Source organism: Suricata suricatta, chromosome 14 (assembly GCF_006229205.1).
Source record: "Suricata suricatta isolate VVHF042 chromosome 14, meerkat_22Aug2017_6uvM2_HiC, whole genome shotgun sequence".
In the NCBI taxonomy this organism is placed as follows: domain Eukaryota; kingdom Metazoa; phylum Chordata; class Mammalia; order Carnivora; family Herpestidae; genus Suricata; species Suricata suricatta.
The window spans coordinates 70,513,376-70,524,367 of record NC_043713.1 but is presented as its reverse complement, the minus strand read 5'-3'; the positions used below and the strand labels follow the sequence as shown (position 1 = coordinate 70,524,367).

Here is a 10,992-nt window from a genome sequence, read left to right as displayed (position 1 = left end):
AAAAAAAAAAAAAGAATCCCTGATGCCAAGCTCACCTCTTGTCGAGTGGCTTTGCCTGGTGATCTCTGTTGTCTCTTGCTGGCCGCCCCACACTGGGGTTGTGGAGGTGGAGGAAAGTCCTTTGTCCAGGGGGAGATTCAGAAGCCACTGCTCAGATCCTGATTCCCTGATCCATGGACTGCTGACCCCAGGGGAGGAATTGCTTTTCTCTTTGTGGATACTTCCAGCCTCAAGACCAGGCAGGTGTGGATCAGGTTCTCCACAAAAATACTAATCAGCTCAACTGAGAAGGTGGGGCCCCTTGAGGACTCATAGCACATATCTTTAGGGGAGTGCGTGGTCATGTGTGGGGTTTCAGGACTTGGCACCCGGGACTCAGAGACCTGCCTCTTCCTGGTCCAGGCAGGTGGTCAGCAAAATAGGGTGGTGGTGGCTCCTGCTCCAAGGACAGAGACATGAAAACTTTATGCAACAAACATTTACTGAGACCCACTTTGGTCTAGCAGACATTTCATCCTGGAAATCAGTGTGAAGAAAACACAGCCCCTGTCTCAGAGTTTCCATGTTATAGGTGGGTGGCATAATGGACCCACTTGCTTTGGTGATACAGCAGACTGTCTCTACCACCTTCTACCTATATCATGACTTCTATATTCATTCAATAGCCAGACTATTGCTATTCTGAGGTCCCTTAGAGGACTGACCCTGTGGCCCAGCATATGCCCATAGAAGTGTCAGTGTCTGGGATGCTTTCTGGAGACGTTTCCTCTCATGAAGGAAAGAAACAGACTAGGTTTATGGAGTGCCTTTCCTCTTTAATATAGAGAATATTATAGCTGGAGCTGCAGCAGCCATTCTGATGTCTGTCGTCAACAAGAATGAAAAGCAAAGCCTCCACAGTAGTGATGATGGAACAGAAAGTGAGATTTGGGACTTCATGGGATTGGTGAATATCTGGAGAAACACTGTCTGATCCAGAACTTGTTATTGGAGGAGAAAACAGTCTCTTGTTTGCTCCTGTGTCTGATCATCATGTGTATGTTTTCCATTAAAATATTCTTGACCAGGAGGGAAATATTATTACAAATCAATTGCCACAAATCAATCAGTCAACTAATGACTGGGAGAAAAAGCTCAGTAGTAGGTAATGTGCAGACAATTAAGACAGAAATCAGATGAAATGACAGGCAGGTACTGTGTGTGGGGTGGTTGGAAGACGCCTCTCTGCAGAGGTGACGCTGGAGCTGCCGTCAGGATGAGAAGAAGGAACAGGTGCCAGGGATGTGTTTGGGGACAGCAGAGTCAGTCCTCGCAGGAAGATTCCTGCTCCTCTGAGGGTGAAGGAGCAGTGTGGACCTAAGGTGTCTATGCATCAGAACTAGTTCAATTTCAAAGTGATGTTTTCTCCTAAGTTAAAAATTTCAGGGCTGCAGTGGTGTGTTTTCAGAATTTATTTTGCTGTTTGTTTCCGCTTTTACTGAATCGCAGGAGTGATTCCTGTGTGAATTCCCCAGAAAATTTGAGGAGAAGCAGCAGCCTTTTTGTAGCTGACATCGAGGCTTATCTGCTGGGTCACTTCGTTGACATATGACAGTGACCACATTGCAATGGCTGCATCTTTCATCCTCCCTCAGCTTCTGACTCCTGTGCTGGGTACATGTGTTCAGCATGACACCAAATTTCTGTGACACCTCTTTTAATATTATATATTTGTGTGTACACATATATGAATATACTTAGGAATATGTGTATATATATTTATATATCCCTGCTGTATATATATATATATGTATAAAGTATATTATATATAAGTGTATATATGTTTATATATATATGCATATATATGTGTGTGCATATACATATGCACATGCACACACACACGCACACACACACACACATATATACTTAGAACTTTGAAGTAGGTACAGAGTTGTACTTGATGTCATTCTTGGTTGGCCAGGAACCACTTAGGTCCATTTTATGACAAATGACAAATGAGTATGGTTACCATAATGAACAGTAGGGCCAAATTTATAATCAGAATCATTGAGAGAGATCATTGGTGTGAGATGCTCCTGAGCAAAAGAACTTTAGCCCCAGGTCTGAGTCTTTCTGGAAGTGGAGAAGGAGAGGCTGAAGGTGAGTGCTCAGGGTGTCTCTAGACATGCCCATCACAGAGGAGTCAGCCTCCGGGAGCTCTGGTAGACAGTGAGGGCACTGGCATTTCCCAAGGGAAGCATTAATTGTGTCAGGACAGCCATCCGTGTATCAGGCGACACTATGTGTATGACTCTCTCAGTACATGGTCCCTGCAGCCCGCGGAGATAAGATGAATCATCCCGACTTTCTTCTGATGACTGAATCTTGGACAACTGCTGACCCCCAGGCCTGGTGTCCCTGTAAGGCTCCATGTGGACAGCCCCAGCCTCTGTCCTATTGCTCTTGATGCAGCTCTGTTGCCCGCTGCTGGTGAAGGAGGACTCAGACCAGAAGCTTCCCTCCTACAACACTTTTCAATTTCTCAGGCAGCTGTCACCTCCTGCCAGCCCATCCTGGCCCAGTCAGGTTACTTACAAGATGTATGGAGGCAGGACAGGCATGATTTCTGGACTATATTCCAGCACTGAAATGCTTTGGACTGGCCTATTGTTACAAAGGAGAGTGCAGGCTAAACTGGAATGCATTTGCAAAGGTCTAGGAAACCTGCGTGATATCTTATAGCTACTGCTTTTTCCGTCCATTTAGGAATCCAGACTGATGTTTCCACATTCCAGTTAGTGAAATTGGGACATGGTGTGAATAGGTGTTGCTCCTAACTTTAATGTTCACATGTGCACCAATTTTTTTAAATTGTTACTACAATCTATACTACTGCTACATTTATTACAACCCACATCTCTTGGAGTTTTTGTGGGAGGACATCTATACTAGCATAGCTGGTGGCTCAGATGAATTTTGAATTCTGCTAATTCAGACCTGGACATATTATTTCACATCCTACAAATTACACTTTTACTATTCAGGAGCCTGGTCTCATCCTGACTAGATTTTATTTCCTTTATATGCACAGAAAGGGATTGTATGGGTATTTCTTTTTTTTTATTTTACAAAATTGAAGATTTTCTTAAGTCTAGAATCCCATTTATAAGTTGGAAGTTGGTTTCAGCATCATGTTGAATGAATTATAGAAATTATAAGACAATCCTTGTTCTTTGCACATATTTTTTTAAAAATAGTTTATTGTCAAATTGGTGACCATATAACACCCAGTGCTCTTCCCCACAAGTGCCTCCCACCATGATCATCACCCCCTCTGTCCCTCCCCCTCCCCTTTCAGTCCATGGTTCGTTTTCAGTATTCAGTAGTCCCCCTTGATCTGTGTCCCTCACTCTTCTCTGCTCTCTTTCCCTCTACCTTTCCCCGTGGTCCCCTGCCAGGTCTCTCCTGTTAGACCTATGAATGCAAAATATGGTATCTATCCTTCTCTGCCTGACTTATTTCGCTTAGCATGACACCCTCAAGGTCCATCCACTTTCCTACAAATGGCCATATGTCATTCTTTCTCATTGTCATATAGTACTCCATTGTATATATATATCACATCTTCTTGATCCATTTATCAGGTGATGGACATTTAGCTCTTTCCATGATTTGGCTAGTGTAGAAAGTGCCGCTATGAACATTGGGATACATGTGCCCCTATGCATCAGCACCTCTGTATCCCTTGGGTAAATCCCTAGCAGTGCTCTTTCTGGGTCATAGGGGAGTTCTATCGATAGTTTTTTGAGGAGTCTCCACACTGTTTTCCAGAGCAGCTGCACAAATTTACATTGCCACCAATAGTGTAGGAGGGTGCCTGTTTCTCCACATCCTCGCCAGCATCTATAGTCTCCTGATTTGTTCATTTTAGCCACTCTGACTGGTGTGAGGTGGTATCTCAGTGTGGTTTTGATTTGTATTTCCCTGATGCTGAGTGATGCTGAGCATTATTTCATGTGTCTGTTGGCCATCTGGATGTCCTCTCTGGAGAAGTATCTGTTCATGTCTTCTGCCCATTTCTTCACTGGATTATTCATTTTTCAGGTGTGGAGTTTGGTGAATTCCTTGTAGATTTTGGATACTAGCCCTTTATTTGATATGTCATTTGCAACTATCTTTTCCCATTCTGTTGGTTGCCTATTATTTTTGTTGATTGTTTCCTTTGCAGTGCAGAAGCTTTTTATCTTGATGAGGTCCCAATAGAAACAGCCTCCTTGACCTTAACCACAGCAATTTCCTATTCAACACATCTCCAAAGACAAAGGAATCAAGAACCAAAATGGACCTGTCCCTCCGGAGTTTCATCACATTTAGAACATTTTAGTCACCAACTTTTAAATATTTTTCCATTTCTGCACCTCTACTTTTTCTCCTTTTCTGACACAATTACATAATTTTCCATTGCTAAACGTGTACTGCAGCTTGGTGATTCTCTGTCCAATTTTAAATCTTTTTCCTGTTTTTCACTTAGCACTCTCCACATTGTGTCTTCAGATTCCTTCATGAATGCTTCCTCTAAAAAACCTCCTAGAGTGTCCTTCCCAGGAGTGGCTGGGCCAGGACCAGTGAGGACAACTATACCAAGGCTGGACCAGCAGTTGCTCAGAGATGTGGGGAGAATGGCAGGCTGGCCATGGCAGGAGGATTTGTGTGCCACTGTCAATCTTTCTCTGTCACTTGAGTCATTGCCAGGCAGCCCTACTGCCGTGATAAGTGGCATAGTAATGGTCAGCCTTGTCCTGGCCCTCTTTTCTGTTCATGCTTAGGGAGGCAATGTTCCTAAGTTCCAACCTCAGGTTTGGACTCAGATGGTTGCTTTATATCTGTATGTGTAACCGGCTCGGGAACTGTCTTGGCTTCTCCTGGTACTAAGAGGTATGTTCATGCTTGAGTTTATCTCCAGAGCATCTGGGAGCAGGTGCTCCCCAGGGCCTCCCCAGGGCCATTGACATAAAGGGAGGCAGCCCAGGTCAGGGGTCGCAGAGAGCCTATAAGAGAGGAGAGGAGAGGGGTCTGGAAGAAGAAAGGAAGGCTGAGTCAGAGATTACTGTCCTAGCACTAAGATGAGGGAGCAATGTGGACACAGGTGAGTGCAGGGTCCTGACCCTATAGACCTTGGTTGGGGGAGGGCAGGGAACCTGTGCCTCACACTGTGCCTCCCTGTGGGCCTCTCACCTGTGTGGGAGCAGCAGGGGAGCAGGAATGAGACCACCTAGAGTGTGGTCCTGGGACTAGAAGCACCAGAGACCACCTGGGAGCTATTCCACATGCAGATGCCCAGGCTTCACACTGACCTGCTGCAGGTGCATCTACATCTTGTGTAGCCCCCTCCCTCCTGCTCAGGGAACTGTGTGCTCACTGAACTTCACAATTTGGGGGTCTAGTCCACTGTGAAAAGTCTCACTTCCTCTGCTTATCTCCTACTTGGGCAAGGGGCTTAGCTGTCCTGCTCTGGTCAAGTGAGCTTGATTCAGTGTCTAGATCCTGTAGTGATGTGGACAAAATGGGTTAAGTGTAGACTCATTAACCAGCCACATGGAGTGTGTGCTGTGGATGGGGTGAGACCCCAGGGAACATGGGCTGCACAGCGCTGGTGGCAGAGAGTGTGTTTTGTCTGTTTTTGTCTCCTGGAGGTGAATCACGTGCAAGGGTGGAGGGCACTGGTTGGGTGACTACACGGGGGAGCTGGGTTTCACTGCAGAATTGAGACAAGCAGGGGTGTTTATGGATTCAGGAGATCACCTAATACTCCCTGGGTCTGTGATTACATTCATAAATGCACCACAATCTAACTCAGCAGGTCTAATAATGGACCAACTTTCCAGAACGAAGGTCTAGTCCTACTAATGGGCTGGGGCTGGGATGACAACTAGCTCAGGTATTTGCTGTGGGAAGGGGATATGGGATGGGTGGTGTGGTAGTCAAATAAATGAGCAGGATAGAAATAACATGTATTTCTTCCTAATGTCGTAGGAATGTTTCGGATATATATTAATCATAAGTTTCTGTTTATTTCTCCTGCTGCATCCAATTATCTTCTAACATCATATGTGTAAACAACAGTTAACTTTATTTCTCAATATTGAAGTCATAAGATATCAACTCATCTGGGACAAAAATAAATATCCCTAACAGAGAAAAATGTATTTTGTATCCTCTTGGGAGTAAGGGCTGAGCATGTTTCTAATTGTTCACTGGGTTGTTTTTTCATATACGGAAGAAGCATGGCTGCTGACATTCTCTTGACTGGAGACTGTGGTTTGTGGGAATGTGGGTGGATTTCATATGGATGAGGAGTGACTGTGGTGGGTTATTGAGTGTCAGCATTAACAGGCTGAACTGTTTTTCATAGAATTATTTTCTATGTTTTTGGGTAAAGTGTGTCTAAGAGATTCTTGTACAAGATTTGGGGGATAGAAGTGAGGCAGCACTCATTTTATGTCTCACTCCATAGTTGTGTATCTTCAGGTCACTTTGTAGGAGGAGGCAACTGCCCCAATGTCCCCCATTCACCCTCAGGATGGATGTGACTCTCCAACTGTTTGCCAGAACCCAGAGCACCTAGTGTGTCTGGATCTTTGTATAAAAAAATACAAGAAATGATCTAATCTGTCTGATTATCGGACATGCACATTTGGGATTTGGGGGAGAAATGCCAGCTTTGTGGGTATATAGTGACCTTCTGAGGTCCCTGCAGACTGTTTTGGGGTACTGGTCATCTTGAATTGGGCTCTTTGCAGAAGACTCTGAGATGGAGAAGTGCATGTACAGGAAATATGGAAGAAGAGGGAGGTCAGACTGAGCAGAAGAACTGACCCACTCAGATGAGGTCTCATTCCTGCAGGGAGCTCTAAGGTGGGGACCTTACAGGACATGTGAAAATGGGGCAGGGCCTTGGCATCTAGGACTCAGGAGGTCATTTAACTGAAGCTCTCTGAGAAGGGACATAAACTGAGGGAGGCAGTTCTCTCAACCAAGAGCCATTGGTAATGAGGAGCACCCCAGTGAGCTGTCAGAGGCTCCAAGCAGTAGTGGGGGGTGTGAGCCCAGATGAGGGGGTGTGAGTGTCCCCACACTGTCTACTGCACCCATCCACTGCACTCAGGTGGAGGGGGCTCCACACATGACACCAGAGCTTCAGGACCTCAGGTGAGCTGGGAGATTTTGGGCTCTAATCCATGGCAGTTGTGAGAGCAGTAGCCCATGACTGTCACATGGAAGTGCAGAGGTAATGGCACTGGACAAAAGCCGACCTTTGTCTTTTCTCTACCCTGGTCCTTGTTCTCAGTTCACACCCAGGCCCAGAGAAGCAGGGAAGCCTAGTACTGTCTGCTGAATATTCACTCTGACCCTCCCTATGCAGAACCAGCCTGGGGACTGGGTGGGAGGGACAACTGGGGACCTCAGATCTGGGGACCTGGGCCAGACCAACTCTGCTTTGTGCACAGACTTCCAAAGACTGGAGGAGATGTGACACAGAGAGAAGGGGTTTGTATCTCACTTCCCCATCTGCCTGTGTCACTGTGAGGATCATAATTACTGTCATATGATTGACAGTAATAGTCAGCCTCGTCCTCAGCCTGGGCCCCACTGATGGTCAGGGTGGCCGTGTTTCCTGACTTGGTGCCTGAAAATAGGTCAGGGATCCCTGAGGGCCGGTTGCTATCCCAGTAGATAATCAGAACAGGGGCCTGGCCTGACTTCTGCTGGTACCACTGAATGCTTTTACTTCCAATGTTATTTCCTCCACATGTGATCCTGGCTGTCTGTCCCAGGTTCACTGACACTGATGGGGACTGAGTCAGCACATAGGAGGCCACAGAACCTGCAAGAGAGAGGATGAGAGTTAGGTTTCCAGCCTGGGGTAGAACACTCCCACCTGCCTGGCTTAAGTGCTGGTGATTCTCTAGGATCCAGTTTCTACCTTGCTGTCATCTTAGCTCCTGGGGCCCATGCCTGGTAGATGGAACCTTTGAACAAATGAAAACCACCCACTCTCCTTTCCCTGGGCAGGTGCAGCCCTTCAGGACTCACACAGATCAGTGAGTACAGTGGGAGGTTATCCCCTCCCCCCGACCCCTCATCCCACAGCAGGATCTTAAACATCCTATCCCCACTGAGACTCCCTTGCTGAGCTCAGTGCCAAGGCCAGGCTTGTCCCAGAACCTCAGGGCATGGGGTGGGTGTGAGCCTGGGCACAGCACCTGTGCAGTAAGCAAGGAGGCCAAGGAGGAAAGGGGTCCAGGCCATGGTGGAGGTGCCTTGATTCTGCTCCCTGAGTCCTGAGGCTGGGTAGAGATCCTCCTCAGCCTGACTTATCCCCTTGGCGGAGACACCTGCTCGTCATGCAAATCAGGCAGGGCTCAGGGGCTACTGCTGAGGAGCCTTGTGGTTTGAGAAATGGGCCCAGGCCTGTGGGACACAGAGATGGGAGGGGCAGCCCCTGCAGACCTACTCTCAGCCCAGGGGATTCTGCTTCACCTTCTGATCCCATAGTGTGTGGTCTAAACTCTACCTCTCTCCATGTCCTGGTGTAGCTCCTGGGACGATGTCCTCAGAGCAGAGCTCAGAGTTGGCATCTGTTCTGAGTTTTCTGAACTTATCACAGAATGTTTCCTCTCTAGGTGACTGGAGGAACTTAGGTCAATGTTGTATCCTACCCCAGGTCTATGTTGGGGAACTTCAGAACCTGAACAAATTCCTCCCTTGCCAACTGCACATGGAGTTTTGGGGAGCCACTGAGGTGCTATAAGATTGTGTCCTGAAAGAGAACTCCTGGGGCAGGTCATCTATGCCATGCCTTAGTAGCTCCACGGTGTGCTCAGTGCCAGGGACAGACCCAGCTTAAGGAAGTTTTAGTACTGACTGAGTTTAGCAGGAACAGGCTGGGCTGCAGAGGCATAAAGAATTGGACCTATGCTGAGACAGAGGCAAATTCTACAGAAGACAGATTTGAGAGACACCAAATCAGAATTTTATGTCACTGTCAAAGGTGATACTGTAGAAACCTACACCTTTTCCTTCTGGTGTCAGCTCATGGTGACCTACCTTCCCTCCATGTTAGAGCCACTGATGTCCAGACTCTTCCCAAGTCCAAGTGGCTCACCAGGTGATCTCTGCTGCCCTCTGGAGGCCGCTCCACACTGGCTGCTGGAGGTGCAGGAAATCCTTTGCTCAGCTGGAGATTCAGAATCCACTGCTCAGTCCTGTTTCCCTGATCCCTAGACTACTGATTCCAGGGAGCATCTCTGTCTCTGTGGGGCTCCTGCCAGACTCAAGACAGGCAGGTGGAGGTAAAATTATCCATGAAAATAGAAACCGCCTGATGTGAGGAGGAGAAAGCAGGGCCCATCTGGACATCACTGCTTATATCTTTGGAGTGGTGGTTGGTCATGGCTGTGGTTCTAGGGCTTGGCACCAGGTGACACAAGATTTAGGAACTGTGTCTTACAGGTGCTGGCTGCTGGTGCACAAAATAGGGTGGTGGTGGCTACCACTCCAAAGACAGACACAGAGAACACTTACCCAACCATCATTTATTCAGATTCACTTGGGTTAGCACATTTTGTCCTGAGAAACTAGTGTGAACACAGGTCTTGCTGAGAGTTACCTTCCTGTGTGTGGAACAGCACAGTGGACACATTGGGTTATGCAACAGACTCTCTCCAAACCCTTCTCCCTCTATCTTGTCTCTATATTCATTTAGAAGCCACACTATTGCTATTCTCAGGTCCCTCTTGAGCTGGAGTAACCTTATGGGCCAGAGCTGGCTCATGAATGTGTCAGTCAGCAGAAGTCCTTTTTGGGGACTTTTCTTCTTGTGAATGATAAAACAGACCAGATAGGTAGTGAGTAGTGAGTTCCTTTCCTCTTTATGTGTGTGAAAATGGAGCAGCAGCAGCCGCCATCCGAGGTCTCTTGTCAAAAAACATTACAAAGCAAAGCCTCCATAGTAGTAATGATGGGACAGAGTGTGAGCAGATGTGGGACCTCATGGAATTGGTGAGTACTTGGAGAAACACATCTGATTTCAGACTCATTTATGTGGGAGAAAAATAAACACCTGAGTGTCCATGCCTCTGTTTGAGATGTGCATACATTGCATTAAAAATTTCTGACCAATTAGGATAATAACATAAAACAATCAGTTAATAAGTATAGTGATGGGGAACAGGTGCCATGTTGTGTGATCTCTTCAATGAGATCAGACAAGTGATAGGCAGGTGCTGTATGGTGAGAAGCGGGAGGAAGCCTTTCTGCAGAGGTGACCTTGGAGTTGCTGTCAGGATGGAAAGAAGGAACAAGAACTAAAGAGTGTGTTTGGAGTCAGTCCCTGTGGAGAACAGTCTAGTTTGTCTGAGGATGCAGGGACAGTGAGGACCTTAGAGTCTGTGATTCACAAGTCTTTAAGTTTCAAGGTTTTATTTTCTCATATTATAACCTCAGGGGCAGCATTGGTTGGTTAGAATTCTCATTGCTCTATGTTTCTGGCAAGGGGACTCACAAGAGGAGTCCTGCAAACTGAAAGGGTAGCCCTTTGGTAGCTGAGAGTCGCTGTGGCTTACCTGCAGCTCACCCATGTGTGTGTGTGTTCCGCATGACATCAAATTCCTGTCACACATCCCTTATATTATATATATTTTTACACATATACATACCTACATACATATACATATATGAATATATTGTATTTGTGCACATATATACTAATTATGTCTGCATTGTGTGATTGTAGATATGTATATGTATTCATACATTTATAAGATATGCACATATATATTCAATAGGTACTGAACTCTGAATTGGGTACCTAAGTGGTAGTCAATGAGATACTTGAGTTTTTAGAAGACATGGAGTTCCATATCCTCACCAGTGAGAAGGTAGGTATGGTTACCACAGTGAATAGCAGGACCATACTAGTGTTCAGACTCATTTGACAGAGGACGTTGTTAT

General features: G+C 46.3%; 1 protein-coding gene and 1 gene segment (V, D, J or C); both read right to left on the bottom strand.

Annotated features, from left to right (window-relative positions):
* The window catches only part of LOC115277666, an 869,742-nt gene that overhangs the window by 81,546 nt on the left and 777,204 nt on the right, over positions 1 to 10,992 (bottom strand).
* Positions 1 to 10,992, bottom strand: part of LOC115277665 (immunoglobulin lambda-1 light chain-like) — a 653,789-nt gene that overhangs the window by 55,394 nt on the left and 587,403 nt on the right. The gene's annotated exons all lie outside the window — the stretch shown is intronic.